The sequence below is a fragment of the Chinchilla lanigera genome, unplaced genomic scaffold, assembly GCF_000276665.1.
Source record: "Chinchilla lanigera isolate Chin_1 unplaced genomic scaffold, ChiLan1.0 scaffold00011, whole genome shotgun sequence".
NCBI classification, from domain to species: Eukaryota; Metazoa; Chordata; class Mammalia; order Rodentia; family Chinchillidae; genus Chinchilla; species Chinchilla lanigera.
Window position 1 is genome coordinate 3,385,662 of NW_004955412.1, and position 21,162 is coordinate 3,406,823.

Sequence of the window (21,162 nt, forward strand, 5' to 3'; positions counted from 1 at the left end):
CGAGTAATTGTTGATAGAATGGAAATACAACTTGAAAAACAGCTACGTCAATGAATTTGTGGGTGAAGTGATGAATAAAATGTACATAACAACGGATAATTTAAATAAATTAGAAAAATAGAGAATGAAATTCGGATAATGGCAAATATTAAACATTAAAATGATTGAACACAGTAATAAATGTATTAGTGTTTTGTGGTTATAGTGAGCATTTAATTCACTCTTGCATGTTTTCTTCAGTTAAAAATGTTTCCTTCACAGTTTCTCCATAACTTTCAATAAATGGGGATAATTGCAGTTATAAGTGATTCATTTTGATAAGTGTTCTTATAAATTATAGCAGCTATGGGCTGGGGATTTAGCTCAGCGGCAAAAGCACCTGCCTGGCAGGCGCAAGGTCGTGAGTTCGGTTCCCGGTACCGGAGAAAAACCAAAAAAAAAAAAAAAATTATAGCAGCTAATTTTTAGTAAATTAGGTTTATTGGGACACTGCTGAGTTAGAAGGGGTATATTTTCCTGTTTAAATTTCCTTATTAAGTTAATGACTTCTCGTGCAACTAAAATGACAACAGAAATGGATAAAATTCAAAATCTAAACTATTTTTGTTTGTGTATAAAACTTTTTTTTGTTTTCTTTACTTGGGCTACTGTATCTGAGGAATCCTCACATATTTTAAAGCATTATGAAGAAACATTATGAAGCACAGCCAGTGACAGTGAAGGCTGAGGGATGTACTTAACTCTTTGTTTCATAAGGAGAGAAAATATATTATGGCAAAGCATTTTCAGACTACTGTGTGGGCAATATCATGGCAAAACAGGAAAGGTGACATTGCATTTGGCAATTTATTCTAAAGCTGAAGTTGTTTGGCTTCTAATCAGTTTGTAAGGGATGTGCTGACTGGTTCTGACAAAAGAATATTAAGATATTGAGGTCAGGCTGGGGATTTAGCTCAGCGGCAAAAGCGCCTGCCTGGCAAGCGCAAGGTCGTGAGTTCGGTTCCTGGTACCGGAGAAAAAACCAAAAACAAACAAACAAACAAACAAAAACAGATATTGAGGTCATTTCTGGTTCATATAATCATATCTGTTTACCTCTTCCTAATATCTTTTAACCAATTAAACACGGTGCTACTTCTGTATTGTTTTTAATCAGAACTATATTCAAACAACAAAATGATCTCTAGCAAATATTAATTTGGCATCATTTTGTCTGTTTTCTCTTAAACTTTCTAAAATGTATTAACCACGAAACTCCCTCATGCTAATGTGTGACATTCTGATATCATCAAGTTTCTTTGCACTTGACCTACAAGTAATGTTCTAATATAGCCCATGTCTCTGCAATGTGAAATTGTCGAATAATCAGCTCTTGGCTAAGGGTCAGCCTTAAATAAACACAACTCTTTTATCATTAATGTCTGGATTCAGTTAAGCCAACATAATGTAACAGAAGGTGGCTCAAAATAGGAATTGATTCATTCAGATTTTCTCAGTAACTAAAATTACATGATTTGCAATGGAGCATGAACTTGGTATTATCAGAAGAAATCTTGACAATATTAACAAATTGAAACCATAGATAATCTTACAGTTTGACTCAAAACTCTGATCACTTTTACTAAGAGCTCAAGAAAAACTAGCACCTTGAAAGTCATATTTATTTACTTTTTAAATTTTAAGTAGAATTTTTAAAAAGAATAACAGAAAAATGCCAACAACAAAAACAAAACAAAGCAAAAAAAAAAAAAAAAAAAGAATGATACAGGGTTTTGGAACAAAAATGATAAGAATCTACAGTGGTTGTTATATTACATATTTTTATCTTCATCAAAGTTGCTCAACTTACCAAATGGAAGAATGCAAGATTAATCAACCATTAAAGAGAATAAAAAATAAAAACAAAGAAATATATAAACAATACAGAGCTTCACCAAAAAAGATCATAGGAATTCAACAGTAGTTGTTATGTTGCATATTGTTGTCTTCAAATTAGTTGTTCAGATCACCAGATATAAGCATGCAAAAGTATGCTTTGAGATGTGACTCCATATGTGTATTTGTCAAAGCCTAGCCCAACTGGATTAATGGTCTGAGCTATGGGATTTACCTTTCCTTTTCACAGAAGGAAGAAATGAGCACCAGGAGAGAGTCTATGCTCTCAGTTCAGTGCTGAGTTTGCTGCCATCTCCTCCACCGCTCTTCCCAGCCCTTCTGTATCAGTCAGGGTTTTACTGGAGAAACAGATATAGCACATGATGTACAAATTATAAGAAATTATAAGATTGGCTTACGACGGTCAGCCAGAGAGTTGTATGAGGAAGCGTGCAGAGGGTGTCTGCACACTGAAGACCAGAGGAATCAGTCCAGGGTCTGGAGTTCACTGCAGAGTTCTGTGCAAGTCCGTACCAGGAGGCCGATGAGTCTGTGACGGAAGGCTGAAGGACCCAAGGTGGAAGCCGAAGGGTCTGCACTAGAAGCCAGGAGATGAAGTCCAAGCTGAAGGTGAAGACTGGAGCTCCTCCAAAAGGAATGGAAGTTCCTCTGTCCTTCTTCATCTCCCTTTTATATTATCTAGGTGATAATCCACCTTAGGTTGGCTCCTCTACACCCAAGGGTGTAGAATTGCGAGCCAGTTGCTGAGCCAGGTTGAGTTATGCTTCTAAACTTCTCAAGTTGACATAATCAGTCAACCAATACACCATCCTAAGTGCAATTGCTCTCTTGCTTCTTCGGTGGCAGTCTCACATTTCTGCTTCTGTTGTACCAGCTTGAGAGTTGAGTACACATCTTTCCAGTTTGGCTCTGTGGGAAGTATTGGGCTCATTTTGGCTACTTCAGCCATGGGGCTATTGTCCAAGTGTACCTGTGTCGAAGAGACATACTTTTGGTGGCTAATATGAGAACATAGCACGTATTATCCTTCTCTTAGTTTCTTTTATTTAATCTTCATTATTTAGTGGGGCTCAGTCTGTGTGTATTTATATGCACATGTGTAGAGGTCTGTGCCAACTGAAACAGAGGTTAAAACATAGACATTTTAAACCAGCTTCTTTGAGTTTGCAGAATCTAAGCCTTGGTTTCCTTCTCACTTCCCTCCCCAAATTCTCCCGTGAGAAACTGTCCTGTACCTCAAGCCACTGTGCATAGTGAAAAGGGAGCAGAGGGACAGTGGCATAAGCTGTAGAGGAGAGAACTCTGTGGCCTGAGTCCAAACTTAGAAAACCAAGTGGTGCAAAACGTGAGTTCTGAGAATGGGCAGCGGGCGGGGCAGAAATGTAACCCATGGAAAAGGTTTCATATCCGGGTAGATGCTGATTTACAAACATGGCATTGTGACTCTCCAGTTTGACACGTCTGATTGCCCACACAATGTATTAAAGCTTTCTAAGTTTTTATTCTTGTACGGCATTGAGCACAATGCCACTTACAGTGAACACTCACAAACAGTTCTACTGATAAAATAATTCACAAAAGGATCATCGTTTGAATAAGAAAGTGCTTCAGAAATTAAACAAATAGACAAAGGTCATAGAAGGAAGACAAGGGATTAAGTCACTAGTGGCTCGTTGCATAAATGAATGTCTCAGCCTACTCATAAAAATGCTCAGACAAATGAAAACAGGAAATATCTCCTTTGAGTTCAGGGAAGGTGGACCTGAATTACAAGTCATTGAGGAGTGGTTAGCTGCTGCCCTGTTTTCTGTTTATCAGAGTGTGTGATCACAGTGAATTATTCAGAAGGTGCTGCAGAGTCTCCAGGGAGTCTTCTTGTTGATGCTTTATTATGTAAATTTATAAACACTTATTATTTTTAAGTAGTGGATAGGTGTTAGGTCAAGGAAGCCCTGTGGCAAAACCAATAAGAAAACCAGCTCTAAGGAAATTTAAAGTGAAAATTTTATTGCTTCTGGTGACCGTACACCTATGTCATGAATCCAGAAGTGGGCAGGCTGGGGTGTGCAGGGTTTATCCACAGGGCTCTGGGTTCAGGGGATGTGTGTAGGAGGGACTGAGAAGGGGACAAAGCAGGGTCGCCTGACAGGTTGAGGCAAGTCCCGTTTTCCTAAGTCAAGTTTCTATTTTTCTGAAATTACAACCCCTGGTCAAAGTTGAGTTGAATTCTATTCTTCTAAATTATGTCTTCCTCTCCCAGAAATCCTGTGTTCTGTCTTCCTGGAAGGGGTGTGGTGGGGTGCTTCATTCCCTTTTTGCAATAGGCTGTGTACATTTTGATGATGGTCTTACAAGAAATAAACAAACAAACAAAAACAAACCTGTCCAAGGCATGTCACAAGGTAGTTTTTGCCAAGAGCAAAATCAGAATTCCAAGAGATACTCAAATTGATGTCTCTTTTGATTTGTAAAGAAGTTGAAAATACACACACACACACACACACATTATAGAATTAAACAGTAATTTGTTCTACTCCTCAAATGTGTGCTGTTTTATATATGGAGGTGCTTTCTTGAAACAATGCAATGTGGATTACAAAGTTCAAACTAGGAGATGTCAGGTGGTTTTCTAGGAAGTGGGTTGCTGACTGCCGACCTAAATATTGTACTTAAAATACTTGTTTATGGCTCATTACTTTTCTGTCTGAAACAGATAGGACTTCCAGTGGCATAAGTTTTCCAGTTTGGGATTCAGAGAAGCATGACTGTTTAGACTTAAATAACTGTATTGAAATCACATTGTTTATTCAGTAAAGAGCGAATAGACTGACTTCTGACTTCTGCGGCTGTCCGTTAGCCAGAGGACAGTCTTGAAGATGAAGAATGTAATAAGGGATCAGAATATGCAGCAGGCTGTGGTGTTGTTTCCTGTAGTTTGGCCTATTGCTGGTGTTGAGGAAGGAGAATTTTGATCTTAAGGCCAGCCTTGGGCAACTTAGGAAGACCTTGTCTCAAAAGAATAAATAACGTGAAACCAAACAAAGTAAAAGAGCTGGGAATAGAGCTCCACGGTGCACTCCTTGACTAGCATGCTGGAGTCCCTGCGTTCCATCTTCAATACTGAAACAAACAAAGGAAAAACAACGACAAACCCTCAAAAAGCGCAGGCCCAAGTGATGTCGTGATGTCTGAATAACAGCATGCTTCATAGTCGAAGATGATGGCAGCAGGGTGGGCCGAGTGAAGCGTTCGATGCCTGGTGTTACAGTGTTTATACCTTCTGTGCGCCCAGGGGTGGAGGAAAAGTGTGTAGAGATATCTGACATGTTCTTCAGTGATGACCGTCAGGACTCAGGTCTGAAATGGCCGGCAAGGCCTCGTGTGTTCGGCACGTGACTGGATTACGGGTATCGCAGTCATTGCTCTTAGGAGAAGGGGTCGGTAAGGAGAGGTGAGCGTTGTGGGCGACCGGGAAAGGCAGATCTTCCTTCCGAGCGTCAACCTTCCCTCTCCGCTTCTTGGGTGCCTGGAGGTGGGCAACAGTTCTTCGGCCACGGCCCTCACAGTGCTGTCCTGGCTCGGAGCAAAAGGCTACAGACTGAAGCACGAGCCACAGCAAGCCCCTCCACCTTTAAAGGGTGGCGTCTGGTATTTTGTCTCAGCAGTGCACAAAGTCACCAAGACAGTGACCTAGTCTGCGTTTCTTTTATAAGCAGAAAGTTGCTCTTTACTTGTCAACATTACTTGAGAAAAACTGAAGCAGGCCTATTAAATACATCACGCTTCTCTTATTCCACCTGAATAAACACTTCTAAAGATTGAGCGTAGTATACACATATGTGGCGTGTTTCATTGGTGTGAAATGAAAGACAGATGACAGATAGATAGATGATAGATGGATAGGCTTGCTAAGTTTTATATTTTTATTTGGAAATAAGTACACATGTCCTTATCATGCAGTATTAGATTTTTTAATTTATTGAACATTTGGCCTAAAATGAAATGTAATTCATGATTAATTTACGTCAAAGATAGTGGGAGAACAGAGAAAGCAATTTGAGAAGTTCGGCTCATTTTGGATGAATTTGATAAATTATGTGGAAACTCAGCTTATTTGGAATTTGATTGCCGTGTGGGCCTCACACGGCTGGAGAGGTAGCACGGTGGCAGGGTGCTGGCTTACCATGCGGGAGACCTGTATGCAGCTGTCAGGAGTGGAGCGACAGCTCGGCTGTTTCATTGTCCAGTGAGGGTGCACATTTAATATTTGTGTGTGCACATTTATGTTTCAATGTATCTTTGGGATTTCTAGTACAGTATTTTAAGGTAATTTTGCTTTACCCATCCTCAAATCCAGTCCTTCCTTTTTGCCTATAAATATTCATAATGCGAGAAAATCAGCATCATGACATTAGAAGTTATTTCAGTTCTTCTTTATTCCCTCACTCAAGTTGTTAAAAAGATTAAATTAATGTGCAAAACACTTATAAACATACTGGTTATAGCTGGGCATGGTGGCACATGCCTATAATCCAGGCACTTGAGAGGCTGAGGAAGGAGACTCACCACAAGTTTGAGGCCAGCCTGGACTACATAGGGAGTTCAAGGCCAGCCTGAGCTACATAGCAAGACCCTGTCTTGAAAACAAAACAACAAGAACAAAAAATTACAAACATACTGATTATGTGTAGTGTGTGAACTCATTATAATAAGAGCTGCTAGAGTAAATTATTTTGTAATTTAGCTATGCATTTATTGTACAGTTTTATAGTGATGAGTAAACAATATAAATATGTATATAATCAAAATTCATTGAATTTTTTGTTAAATATTTTAGACAGGCAATAAAAATGCAAAGGACTAGAGGGCTTTCAAAACTAATCATTTGATGGAAAAACATAAGTTTGAAGCATCATGAAAAATTCTACAATTAAGTACAACAAATTCAGTATGTGATAAATAAATCTATGTATACTATTTTCAGAAAGGAAGAAATGTATTTGATTGCATTAATAACAAGAAATTTAGTTAATATAAAACAGGAGATACTAAAACTTGTGATAATATTGTACTACTCGTAGCTAAAGAGTGCATCATTTAGATGCCTAGTTCATCATAAGTTTTTCAAGAAATTTATGCAAAATAGTAGTAAAAGAAATAAATCCTAGAAATCTTTCAGCTCTATAACATTGCATCATTTATCTTATTAAAATTATCAGGCTAAAATAAGATATAATTTTAATTTTTGTGACTCCAAGGTGTAACTTTCTACCATGGGAATTTTACTGGTTTTGTGCAATTATGTACATGAACGCTCCTAGCTAGAGTTTTATTCTTTTTTTTAAGATGCAGAGATTGAGACACAAGAGGTGCCATGATCTGCCTAAACTATTTTATGTAGCAGTTCCTAACTATTCCTAACTACCCAAAATGAGCTTGCCATTGCATTACTGGACACAAAGAAAACTTTGAAAAAATAAAAACTGCCTGTTCTTTCAAGGAGCTTCCAATTTCTTAATAGACTTTTTAATGAGTTTTCACAGTTTCTAGAAGCAGGTTCAATATGTGTGAATTTTCCTAACTGGACCAAAAGTTCATGGATAATGATCTTGAACATTAATTTTAATGCTGACTTAAATAAAAGCCATTAGCTAAATAGATGTTATTGAATTTTGATCTTCCTCTGCAATCTGTTTCCCTGGGGGGGAAATGAAAATGTTAACGAACTTTAATTGCTTCCTCAAAACTTATATTTGTAAGGTTTGAAAATTAATAACAATATTTAAAATGTCCTTCCAAATATGATCGAATAACACTTGAGGGATTTGCTAAATTTGTGTGTAATTAGTTATTTCAATTAGGGTTTACTGACTAATAAGCCAGTCCAAAATGTGGTGGCTTAGTTATTTCTCATAGTTTTGGGTTTCAGTGGAGAATCTGTTGCTCTTCCCGAGTGTGCTCACGCTCCCAGTGACCCTCAAGGGCAAGGTCGCCCAGGACTCCCCCTTGGGGACAGCTGGTCTCTTTGGCGGCCCCAGCTTTTCCTGTGGTGGCAGAAAACCTTGGAAGCCATCCCCCAAGCTTTTATGAACCTTTTATTATCAAGCCTTTATTGGCTGTTGATGTCGCTTGGATGAATATCCAGCTTCCTAAAGCAAGCTACCTCAGTCCAACCCGGAGTCAGTATGGAAGCAGACAAAACAAGTGTGTGAATGTTTTTCAAAACAAAATCGTTACAAACTTCAAAAAACTTTAAAATGAGAAATCTGGATGAGATGATAAGAACTATAAGCAGTTCATTAATGAAAAAACCGATGCAGAGAGAAAGGTAATTGCCCGGGATTAAAAGTCAAGTTTTATAGCGAGAGAGATTTACTATTAGGTCATTGATAAGAGCTCCTTATTCGATACACTTTCCTATATATTAGAAAATGTATTGGCATGACTCAGTAATTGTAATATATTTCAGATAGACATATAACCTCCTGTTAGTATAATAACATTTAAGTTAATTTTAAAAACTGATCATGAATATTCTAAAAACACTTTCAGGGTTATTTCCCACTGCCTGGAGAACGGCAGTTATTAAAATGAGTTAATCATGCTACTGTAACTAAGAAAATGGGGAATTGTTTTTAAATTTTTTAAATCTGAAATAATACTTTACATTATTAACTACTCAAATATTTGCATTCCTTATAGTAATGTTTCATTAGTAGTAAGTGAAAATATCCAGTCTAATAAACACTGAATTACTGTTAAGAAATTCTTTGAGTTTAAAGTGAAACCCATTTTGCAAACAAGGATTACAAGAAAAGTAACAAAAAGGCATTAAATATGCTAGTATAAAAATGCTTGTACAAAAGCGATCACACTAGAGAAAAACAGAAGCATATTTAAGCATTGAATTTTTTATTTACAATTGGGATTTAGAATTTGAACTTCAGAATATAAGCAGATGGAACATAGTATGGCCAGGAGAAAGTACTAAAAACCAGAATTTTGATTGAAATTCCGCATTTGCCCTGTGGGCATGGGACAAGCAGCCTTTCTAATACGGGCCTTCACTTTGCCATAGCACACTGTATACATGTCTCCCTGTTGTACTTGGGACATGTAATTTTTTCATTCAATTACCTGATCTCTTGTTTAGCATCTGCATTTCCCACTAAGCACTAGATCCCTGAGGGTAGGAATGCTATCTGTGTGTGTGAGTGCTGTGTTTCCAGTAACTAGTACAAAGCCAAGAACATAGCAGGAGTCCAATAAGTACTGGCACAAAAATAGATTAACCAAGAAATAACTAACTGACAGGGTAGTGCTGAAGGTTAATAATTCTTTTGTTTTGGGTCTTTTTAAGACAGGGTCTCCCTATGCAGTTCAGGCTGGCCTTGAGCTCACTTTGTGGCCCAGGCTGGTCTTGAACTCCCAATGATCCTCCTGCCTCAGCCTCCCGAGTGCTGGGGTTACAGGCGTGCACCACCACTCCTGGCTTGAAGGTTAGTAATTCAAGATGGATGATGTTCAAGGGCTTGAATATATACTTCTGTCTCCATGAGTGGTCAGTCGTTAACTCCCGTGTTCTTCTATCCTCAAATACAGCTTCCCAGCAGGCTTCCTCCTCACCCTGTCTTTATACAGTCCATGCTTCCATTCTGATCAGCATTTTGGTAAATTACCAATTACATTAACAAAAATTCAATAATGACACCTCCCATAGTACTGTAATGGTTATCAGCTAATGACTGTTTATTCATATGACAGTGTAGATATGACATTTATATTCATCATTGATTTTTCCACACAGAAATTCTGACATAAAGTATATTTCCTACAAATCCAGAAACTGAGACATGGAAATTAACTTTATCCACTCAGTTGATGAGCATTTAGTGAGTAAAATACACTAGCCATTTAATATAATTTAAATATCACAAAGATAGTAGAAGCCAGACCAGAGTTAAGTTCAAATTCCTGGATTCTGGTGCTGTGCTCGTTGTTGTAATGCCTGCATTCTTACTCTGCTATACCCTCTAAACAAATATTTGCGTGACAAACTGTGCAGGAAATGGGGGTGAAATGTAAAGGGGTGAACACACCTGTATTTTTCAAAGCATTATAAAATTGTTTGCTTATAAAAGTGTTGTTAATCTTTGAAACTAAAATCAAACAATTATTATTTTTTATTTTCTGACTGAATTACTCAAATGTGAAGATTAATTTCCTTTATAGGTTATTTGCCTTGTGAGTGATTTAAACATACTAGTTTTCAATATGCTTATGTATTATCACCTAAGAGCATATTATTCATCCCTGTGCTATAGAAAGAAATGCAAGTTCTTTTTCTCCAGTATGTAATTATTTGCTGCTAGAAACATAATTAAAGGTAATAAGTAAGTTAAAACAATGCATATATGGAAATTGTCCATAAGCGTTGTTATTTTCTATTTGGGCTTTTTATTTCCTGCTTACACACCAATTTTTATTGACATTTTATTGATGAACACCCTTCTGTGATCAACTGGACAAATGACCTAATTTCTATCTGGAAAAAAAATTGCTTGAGCATAAAAATTGTAGAGTTATTAATAAAATTCAGGTTTCTAGATGGTAAATCAATCATATATTTATTTCACTGAGAATAATTACCATGTATAATTTCTTATTAATACTATATTCAGCAACTATATGCTCAACACTTGGAATTTAGACATTTGTGTGATTGTGTGTGTGGATATTTATAAAAAGGGGACCATAGACATACTGAACCATAATAATTCTTAAATTCCAGACTGTTATCTGAGCTAATAATTTGAGAATTTATGTAAGTGTCCAGAAGTTATCCTACTAGTAAGTGGAAGGGCAGCAACTATTTTCAAAATCTGTGTGTATTCCCATTTTCCATGATAGTTTAGACATTGGGACAGAGAGAAAATAATTAACCTTGTTGAAGATTAAACTATGATTTCAAATTGGCCTAGACTTCAAATCCAGTGCTAACCATGAAAATCACTGGGTCTTTCTAAGACATTCAGATAAAGAGGTGTGATAGGTAGGCGAATTTACACAGATGAACCTAGGAGAGAAGTCAAGGCAGATAATTAAAATTTACAATCTGATACTTGGAATAGCAGTATTTTTTTTTTCTTTTCAGGTAACAGTGATTCCTATGGAGATTTAGATAACAAACATTTTTCTTTGAGTCACCATTGAAACTGCTCCCTGTAAATCGCCAGTGGTGGAGACACCTTGTTAAGAAAACAGTGTATGACTTAAGGAAAGGTAGATTGTACCATTAATACAAATTTTTTAATCCAATGTCTTTAAGCAGAAACAAAACAAAATATAAAATCAAATGATTTTAATAGTAGTAGCCAAATACAATTACAGTCTAAATCTCACGTAAGAAGTGAAACAGAGGATCCTGAAATGAGGCGATAAAGTCTTGGAAATTTTTTTCCTACCTTGACCCTGGAGAAAAGTTAATCGAGTTTGTGTTCTCGGGTTTCTTCTTTTGTACAGGAGCATGATGGGAATGTCTGTGGTGAACAAAGGAGAGAAGCAGGGAAGGAAACGGAGGGAATGCTCTCCGACATGAGCCTGTTGGGTACTGCCCAGTGGACTGAGTGAGGGTGGAGTATCCCTCTTGGGAGCAGGGATCGTCGTTAGCTCTGCAAATCCTAGAAGAGCAATAGGAAGAATTTCTCAGAATAGGTTAGAAAGCACAATTATTGTACTAAGTGAGAATATTTCCTCAATTGACTTAATAGTTTGCCTTCCTTTGGGCAATAACGGATGAATAAAATATAGAATTCTCAGCCCGAAACGTTAACTTAAAAGTGGGTGGAGAACACAAGACATTACCCGCAGTACATCTGTCTCGAACTCACGTTTGAGTAATTTCTGAAGTCAGTAGCATGAAAAGAAAACACCTGTGAATATTCAGAATATACCAAGTGAAGAAGGGAGGAGAAAACAGAGGTAAATACAAAAAAGAGAAAGACCCTAACCTAGCAAATAAGAAAAGAGACAAAAACGCATTGTCATAGTTGTGCCTTTAGAAATGTTTGATAAAATCATAGATTTTTTCTTTTAGTTATGAGACGTGAAACAAGAACAGAACCGAACTTTCTTTTGCGCTATGCGGAGCAACCCTTCTAAAGGGCACTTTGGAGCCGGCCGTATCTTTCTAAAGCACATCCAGGTCCCGACAGGAAGCACGGTACCCTTCCTTGCAAACAAACGAACAAAAACATAGCTGACATATTAGAGTCTTAAGCCTTAGGCAAACGCAGATTTTGCTCGTCTGCTTATTTTTAGGCATAACTACAGAGCCTAGCGCTTAGCAAGAGGGGACGGGTTTGCCGGGCCGGGGCGGGCAGGGTTTTCAGCAGCCGGAACGCTGCTCACGTGGCCACGGTTCAGTGGTGGTTTTCGTTTACTTCAGGAAACAGCAGGTGCAAGTCTCCTCCGGAGAAAAGTAATTCCAAGTTGAGCCCCCGAAATGTTCGCAATGATCAGCTAAGTACGATATTAACGTCAAAGATCACCGGTCCCTCAGACAAATTAACCTGCATGCAGAAACGGTGGCAGAAGCATGATTCAAAAGTTTTACATTCAGAAAAGAACTTCCTATATTTCAATCAGCACAAATAGTATATAAAATTTTTCACATTTAGTAGGAATCTAAAAAGTGCTTTAGGAGAAAAACAGTACATAGGAGATAAAAATTTTATTTTCATGGAAAATACTTAGGGCTTAGAGAAATGCATATGAGCTCAACACTTCAGAAAGAGGGAATAAACAAGTTCAGCTGAGCCAGATATTGGGAAAGTGAACAGTGTCACATTGTCACAATCAAGGGAATTAAGGAGGAAGGCCTGATAGACAGTGCCTTTCTACAGGAACTCAAGAACAAAGCGCGGGCCCTGGACAGGGTCCGGGAATCAGTGCGGCATTTGTCGTCTGCCAGGCCTGCGCAGTGCCGCCTGCGCTGCCGCCACAAGCATCCACAGAAGCAAAGAGCAGGCTGGGGTCGTGGAATCTTCCTCTTCAGAAACACTAATAACAAAATAGATGGTGATGGCAGCTAGACATCATAGTGTTTTTCTAAATTTTTCTCTATTTTGTCGCTTTTTTGAAGACCAATTTTTTTTTTTTTCCTCAAGTTCCCAAAAGGATGGTTTTGGCTCTGCCAGTTGCGTGTAGCCATGCAGTTGCTATGACAACCGGGGATTGTGTCAACATAAAGATCGTTTTGTTTCTGAAGTGTGTTTAATGCAGAAGGCTAATTCTATAGCTTCTGAAGAGAAGTTTCATTGACCTTTCCTATTGCTGAGTTTTCTTATGAATTCTTCATATAGATAGTATCTGAAATTATCTTTTATAGCAAAACTTTTGAAATAAAGGAACTGTGTAAAATTGAATACAAACATATCCACAGCTAAGAGGCCAATGCAATGGAAAGAAGTCACCTGCAAAGTAATTTTAAAACGTTATCACCAAGCCACCCACAGAACTGGTGTTCCGCAGAGGAATCCTGAGATGTTTTAAGGCGGGAATTGAAGAAAAATATTTACTACCAGTTTATTATCTTTGAGTATAATTTATAGACTATGAACGGCTTTTAAATATCCAAATGTGAAGTACATTTGAAATATTGGGAGCACTTAGTCAAGAGTTATTAAGCTAGTAAATTATTCCATGGTGCACAGAAGTGTGTAAACCAGTCTGTAGGACTAAACTGAGACCTTTCTCTCAGGTTGCTAAGCAAACAATTCAAAAGAATTAAAATGGCAGCTTTAATATTATGACAAAAGCATGCATCTCAAAACAAATTGTCTATTTCTCTGAGACCCGTATTTCCTATGCCACCTGTCCTCCTACTTACTTTTTTTAACTTTGGAACTCAAATGTTTTCACCTTGAGTTTTGTTTGATACTTACACAAAACGTTTTCAAAAAGGTCTTCTGGCACTAAGCTCTATCAGACAAAGGAATAAATAGGTCTGATTTTTAGTGTATAGCAATATCACCGCTAGGTAGCACATTATTATTTAAAAGCTGATAGAATTAAATTTGGGGGCATATTTCCAAGGAGCACTTGCAGACATTTTAATTAAAATGATTTAGTAAAAGTAGTCATTGACTCATTTTGTCAGTTCACCTAATGTTTGAATATGTCCTGTGTGTCTCTCAACATGAGAGGGGCGTTTGATAAAAGGGAAAAGAAGACATTCGATCTAGTGGAATTTAAATTCTCGTCAGGGTGAAGTCATGCATTATCTCCAGACTTCCAAAGTTTTCTGGAGTCAATGAATAATGTCAGTAGTGTGAGCGTATGAATGCACGTGCATGTGTGCGTGTGCATTCAAATAAGGGCTATCGTCCCACTTGAAAGCAGCCTTTCTCTTCAGGACTTCGCTGTAAGCTAAATTTAATTACAAGTATCTATAGCACCAATATTTAGCAATGTCCTCTTGGATTAAAAAACTCTCTACTAAATTCTAAATGAACCATTGAAAGAAAAAATGTATAGCTCTAGAGAGATAAAAATAGAGATACATTATGTGTAAAAAATAGCTGGTAGTGGCCACAGAATTTAAAAGATAAAGTTGTTTTATCTAGGTAATTGCAATGTTAAAAAGAAGGAGGATTCATTACATATCTATTTAGGATGGCTAAAATTTCATTTCTACACAAATAGAAAAACCAAGAGCTGGGTATGAGTAAAAAGACAGTAAAACCTATTACCCAGCCCCTTGCTACCCATATTATGTTGCGGATTAGACAAAAACTTAAACAGCACTATTTTGAACAGAAATTTTTACAAAATTACTTCCCTGAATATGTTTAAACTGAAATGTAATTTTGAATCATATAGATTAAAAAGTTTCAAAGTCTATCATTTCCAAAAATTATTAATCTTGATATTATAAAATATAATTACAGTATCATCACACTGAATACTGAAAATGGAATGCAAGTATATTAGCAACTTGGTAGTAGGTATTATCTACTTTTTAAAATGATCCTGAATACCTTTAATAGTGACATACATTAAGTACTTTATCTTTCATAAGAAGAGAATTTGATTGCAGTTACAGGCTTGAGGCAGTGAATAAGTCTAGAGAAAGTGAGTGAGAGGGAGACCTAAAGACTGGGAGATGGAGCAAATAAAGTTTGGTTTAGGAATAAGAGTAATGTATTAGGCAGTGTGACGGCACAGGTATGCTTACTAGAGAAGAAAGAATATTATGTACAAGAAGAAGAGCTTGTACGAAGTTTCATATCACATGAGGTACAATGCACAAAACAGTGAGTGTTAGATCCTGTAGTTAGCGCGGATTTAGAGAGCAGGTGAACACAAGCCTTATAAGTCAGGCTATGGAGCACGAAATTATTCTGAGGAAAATGTGAGTCACAGGGGCTGGGGATTTAGCTCACCGGCAAAGCGCCTGCCTGGCAAGCGCAAGGTCGTGAGTTCGGTTCCCGGTACCGGAGAAAAACCAAAAAAAAGAAAATTGAGTCACTAAAATTATTTTTTAAACAGGAAATGGTGCTGTTTCTGTATGTTTTCCAAGACTCTGGAGATGCATAAGGAAAATACATCCCAGGTGAAAACAACAGGAAGATCATTTAGCAGGTGACCTGGGTGAAAAGGAAGGAAATTACACGACTTGAAATGAGTTGGGGGTAAAGAACAAAAAGAAATAATCAAGTTGGGGAGACCTTAAGGGTGTCATGTGGACCAAATCTAAAACTTGGTTGTGGTGAGTGAGCAAAATTTTTGTTACTAAGGTACTGACATCTCAGAAGGAGACCAGGGGTATAGTTTTGTTGTTATTTTTAACCTAGGTTGAGTGACTGTTAACTTTACCTTCTAGACATTCTCAAACATTTGAAACTTTTTAAGCAGAAGGAGTAACATGATAGAAACAATACAATCACAATAGAAATAATACTTTATAATCAATGTCACTAGAATATATCAGCAAAAGTGTAGACTGTGGGAGGAATTGAGTGCATTTTAAAGTGATACGTGGAGGAAATAAGACAGAGTTTTGATTGAGTGGATATTATAATATAAAGATTTAACAATACGATGAATTCAACCCTTCAGCAACTTTTTGTAGCCAACTTTTGTGCTGATAAAAATATTTTTACAGAACAAGGAACAAGAAACTGTCTGTAACCAAATGGAGCTTAATCTCTAAGAGAAAATAAAACTGTGTGTGTGTGTGTGTGTGTGTGTGTATTTGATGAGGCAAGCTGAGTAATTAAGACAGAAAGTGAGATGTGGACTAAGATGTATACTCAAAAGTACTCTAAGTCATGAAAACATACATTAGGAAAAGAGATTTATAAAAAAAAAGCATAAATTTTTCCAGTAATATGATTGCTAATTATATTAGTAATTCAAAGTAGAATATTAATTAAACAATAAGGCATATAAGAACTAAACCTTAGGGGCTGGGGATATAGCTCAGTGGCAAAAGCGCCTGCCTGGCAAGCACAAGGTCGTGAGTTCGGTTCCCGGTACCGGAGAAAAACCAAAAAAAAAAAAGAACTAAACCTTAAAGGCAGATAGAATGCAGTTTATTAAAAAAAAAAAATCATGCAAAGCCTGAACATAAAAATGTTGGCAAAAAAGTAAAGCTTTTAAAATGAAGTGATAGAAATTATTTTAAGGCTAATTCTGCAGTAACACACATGCACCATTGTAGAAAGAAAAATCCACGGATTTTTAAAGCACTTTTCCTTTTCTTATGTGTCCAGACATGTTATTGTTTCTTCTGTTCTTTTCAGCAAACACATATTTACTCTAAGTATTTGGAGTATTCACTTATATGAATGCATAATATGAAAAGTTCAAAATGTCATTTTTAAAGATGAAAGTTTAAACTAAAAGATTATATAAAACTTTTGAAGTTTAAAATATTCAGAGAAAAATATAAGGAAGTAAAATAAAAGACTTCTACTTCCGTTCAAAACGTCGTAACCAGTGATTTCAATACTTCTGCCTGTAAAATTTTTTAAATATTTGATAATATATTAATCAAACTTTTGATATGAAACATTATCCAAGCAGAATAATGAATCCTGAAAGAGGAGCAACAGGAAATTTTGTAGCAGGCTACCAGGATAAAAATACTTTGCTTGATAAAACTACTTTATTTGATAAAACTACTTTGGAAAACATTTCAACTCTTTTCTAACTATACACCTTCCCCTTGATCTACTACTTTTAAACATAATCATTCATCAAGATACATATAAAAAATGCCCATATGAGTGTTTGTAGAAAATTATGAGGTTTCTTTATAATAGTGAAAAATGAAAACAATCCAAATGCCCAGCTGCAAATAAACAGATAAACAAGTGGTGTTTTATCCATACCTTGCAGTACGACTCAGTAAGATTAATGAAATATTGATCCATTTACAAACATTAGATTGCTATCACAATAATTATCTGAGTATGATAAGCCAAGAGAAGAATTACATGAAACAACTTTACGTTGTAGGCTTAACAGTGTCAGGAAACATATCCATGCCTCTGGGGATTGGGGAGGTAGAAGCAGGAGGAATCTCTTGTTAAAGGTCAGAAGGAAATGTTTCAGGGTGATAGATGTGAACACTTCCTGGAAATGAATGTGTAACCTTTTATTAAATTGTACATTTTAAATATGGCATTTTAATGGTATGCACTGTTTCCTTTTCTTGATTACTTTTGTGAATTCAAGACTTATTGCATACCCTAAGTTACCGGTATCTGTTCTCAATCTGTAATAGTTTCATTAAGTGTTAGTACCTTAACAACATGCAAAGTCAAGAGAATACTGTGGTTACTGAGACGCTTTGTCTAGCAGAGTCCATTGTAACTCCTATTCCATCCTTATTTTGCTTTGGACTCCACAAGTTTGTGAATTAGGTAGAATGAGTGAGATGTGTTAGAAAATTGTCGTTATTTTTTAAAATCAATTAATATAGTAATTTGCTAATTTATTTTTTAGTGTTCATTTATAATCTTCCTGATGGCAGTTACAGTGACTGCTTTGTTTATTATCTGAGTAAGTAGGTTTACAACTTTGTATTAATCTGACTGGCTGACAAAGACATATAGTGGGAAGATTAAAAAAATTATGGAACAAAGACAGTAAACTGTAGTCCATTTTAACAGGCCTTTCTTTATCATGTGCTATTGACAGTTTGGTCTGAAAATGCTTTATAATCCAGCTAAGCAATATAGTTCTGTACTTGCTGAAACACTCCCTGTAAATGTCATTGTTACCATCCACTTACACTAAATTTATTTTCAAATACCCAAAGTATGTATTCTTTTGAGACTAGCAAGGATGTGAGAAGAGGGTACAGCCTTACCCACCCAAGAAAAAATGCCTGCAGGATGTGCTTGTCAGGTTCCTGGAATAAATTTGAACTATCTTTCCATGCAAACATTTATTCAGTAACTGCAATTAAAGGTTCATTAAGGAAGCATTAAATTATTGCTTAGTCCATTGAGATATTCTACAGAGTAGTACATTCTTCATTGAAACAGGGCTTGCTGAGATTTCTGCTTTGGTCTGAGAGGCACCATTTTTCCTTGTAGCATTTTTCTTATTCCAGGTTGCTGCTTTTACAGACAATACACTTTATCCAGGTCTGCATACTCTCCACTTGCTGACAGTTGCTAGAACATATTATAATAGTAAAATGTACAATTTAAAATAGGACTGGGATACAGTGTCAAAATATCTATTAACTGTAATCAATTACAAATAAACCTATTTCCTTCAAGATTAATTCCAGTTTTAAGGCATTTCTTAAGTTGATGTCTAAAATGTTAAAGCCTGTTATGTTACCCGATACAATAACTAATGTTAATTGGAGCTACTGAATACTGAAAAAGTTGCTTTTGTTGCTGAAAGACTGAATGCTTAACTTTACGTAAAACAAGTTCCTTAACAGTATAATTCACGGCTACTACAGTGTGTAGTGCAGTCGCAGTCAGTGTGAAGGCTGCCTTTGAGAGGCCCGTGATCATTTTCTGTATAAAGGGTAGCAAAGACTTGACTATTCTAAAAATTTCTTTACATTAGAAGGGTTGATGGACGTTTCTGTTGTGTTTAATGAGAACATGAGAAAGAAATAACAGCCGAAAAAAGTAAAGAACTTCTCTTCTACTTTTTCATAGTTTGCAAAATATTCCACAGCAAAAATGTCTAGAGAAATATCTTTAGTTCTTTAACTGACTTGGATAAACATTATACAGATTCTTCCTAGAGGAAATACTAGTTGCCAGGTTTACACTGCTGTACATTTATATTTAATAATTCTTAACTGGTATTGTGATCAGCAGAACATACCACCTGTAGCACGTTTTTCTTCTTGAGGAGCAGCATTGTAATAATGTCAGCCTTACTCAGAAAAGGGGGTTTAGAGCTAAAATCCTTCACAGGAGCTCCGTGGAGCTGCTGCCCCATCATTTGCTGCTTCCTGAAACGGGCTGCTTGGTGCTTCACGCTTGAGTTCTTTATTCAGAGATTGGCTCTGCAGGAGCAGGGGCAGAAATTCCAAGGAATCTGATTTTAATGAAGAATTGAATTTATTATACTGGAAAATATGGTTGATATTCCAGGGTAGTGTATTATATGATGAGTACTTGAAAGACAGTATTTCATAGTTATAAAGAGAAAAACTAACAGCACTCAATCTATTGCAGACTGCATGATTTACAGCATTCATTTGACTAAAAGTACCCATGGCATCTGAAATGAATAATGCCAACTTCTTATCTGTGACATTACAAAGTAAGTATTAATTAGTAAGGATGGAGTAATCAAGAAAATCATTCTTGGTCCTTCTATTTATAACCTTGTCTTATTATGTAGCTACACAGTTTAAAGAGTAATTTAAAAATTAAAATAGACATTGATTTTTTGAAAGTAAAACTGATATTGCTTATGAAAATGTAGTCAAACAAAACTACACAGTATCCTCCAAAATTGTAATATTGTGATAAACATAGTGCAGTTTTTATGTTCGCTTTACTAAGTTTTTATCCAGGTTTCTGATTTCCCTCTATATTATGGTGGATGCAGATGTTAGGATTAGAAGAACATTGTTGCTTACCCAGCAAGTGTGGACTACTTAGACTCTATCAGTGATTTCTGTATTCAGCGTATACACTGGGGGAGTGTCATATTCTGCCTTTGAGCATAATCACTGTTTTTTTAAGTAGGCTTATTTTATAAAACTAAACAGCTGTTCCATACAGGGGAATTTGGGATAAATGAGTACATGTTAACATTGAAAGTGATTGATGTAATCCAAGATAGTCATTTTTCTAAAGACAGACTTTAAATTTCCAAAGAGAAACTTTTATTTTTTACATTTTTTCTAAAAAGAAACTTTTATTTTAAATCATAAGTCTATGCATTGAACAGTTTCATTGATGGTGTATTTTGGAGACATTCAGTATGAACATCTGTGTCCAAAGTGGAAGGAGATTAAAATATATTTACAGGTCAAAATAAACTTAAAAAATGTCATTTTACTGTAGATAGAATGGCTATGACTTCATGGTGTCTTGAAATAAAACACAAAAATATGGCTGTCTCTGTAGGTTATAAACGTTCAAACCCAGTTATATTCACTTTAGGGTTCAGAAGCCTTGGCTGAAGGTAATTACATAACAGTTACTAACATATAGATTTCATATGGAAATTAAAACTAGATTACCTTGGCAGTATTATATTGGACTGTAGGGTTTTTCTCCATAAACCTGTGGGAGATATTTTGATGTTTATATAAGCATTTAAATAATTACGTATTTTGTTACTAATAAAAATTGGTCCCTGACTTGCTACACTTCAAATATCCTCACTCCCAAATGACAACTGTGGACAGCAAGGAGGATGACCATAGCTTATAATATCACTACGGCAGGTTAATGTTTACAGGACTTTGCTCTTTTTATTTGTAGTTTTTGGAATAAACCCAGAGCTACACTTCAGATACCAAACATTCTGTAAGAACTTTTTTTTTTAACTGTATGCTGCAGCTTGAGGAACAGAAAATATTTAAAAATATACACTGAAGGAAGGCAACGTGCGTGTGTACATTCACACATATATACACTAAAGGAAGGCAAGGTGCGTGTGCACATTAACACATATATACACTGAAGGAAGGCAACGTGCGTGTGTACATTCACACATATATACACTGAAGGAAGGCAAGGTGCGTGTGCACATTCACACATA

General features: G+C 36.3%; 1 protein-coding gene across 1 annotated transcript in view; it reads left to right on the forward strand.

The window, feature by feature from the left end:
* Cntn5 (contactin 5) overlaps positions 1 to 21,162 on the forward strand; it is a 1,017,390-nt gene that overhangs the window by 280,567 nt on the left and 715,661 nt on the right. Inside the window, exon 3 of the mRNA XM_005377960.1 lies at positions 19,620 to 19,707. The gene's annotated coding sequence lies outside the window, so the exon portion shown is untranslated. The remainder of the gene's footprint in view (positions 1 to 19,619; positions 19,708 to 21,162) is intronic.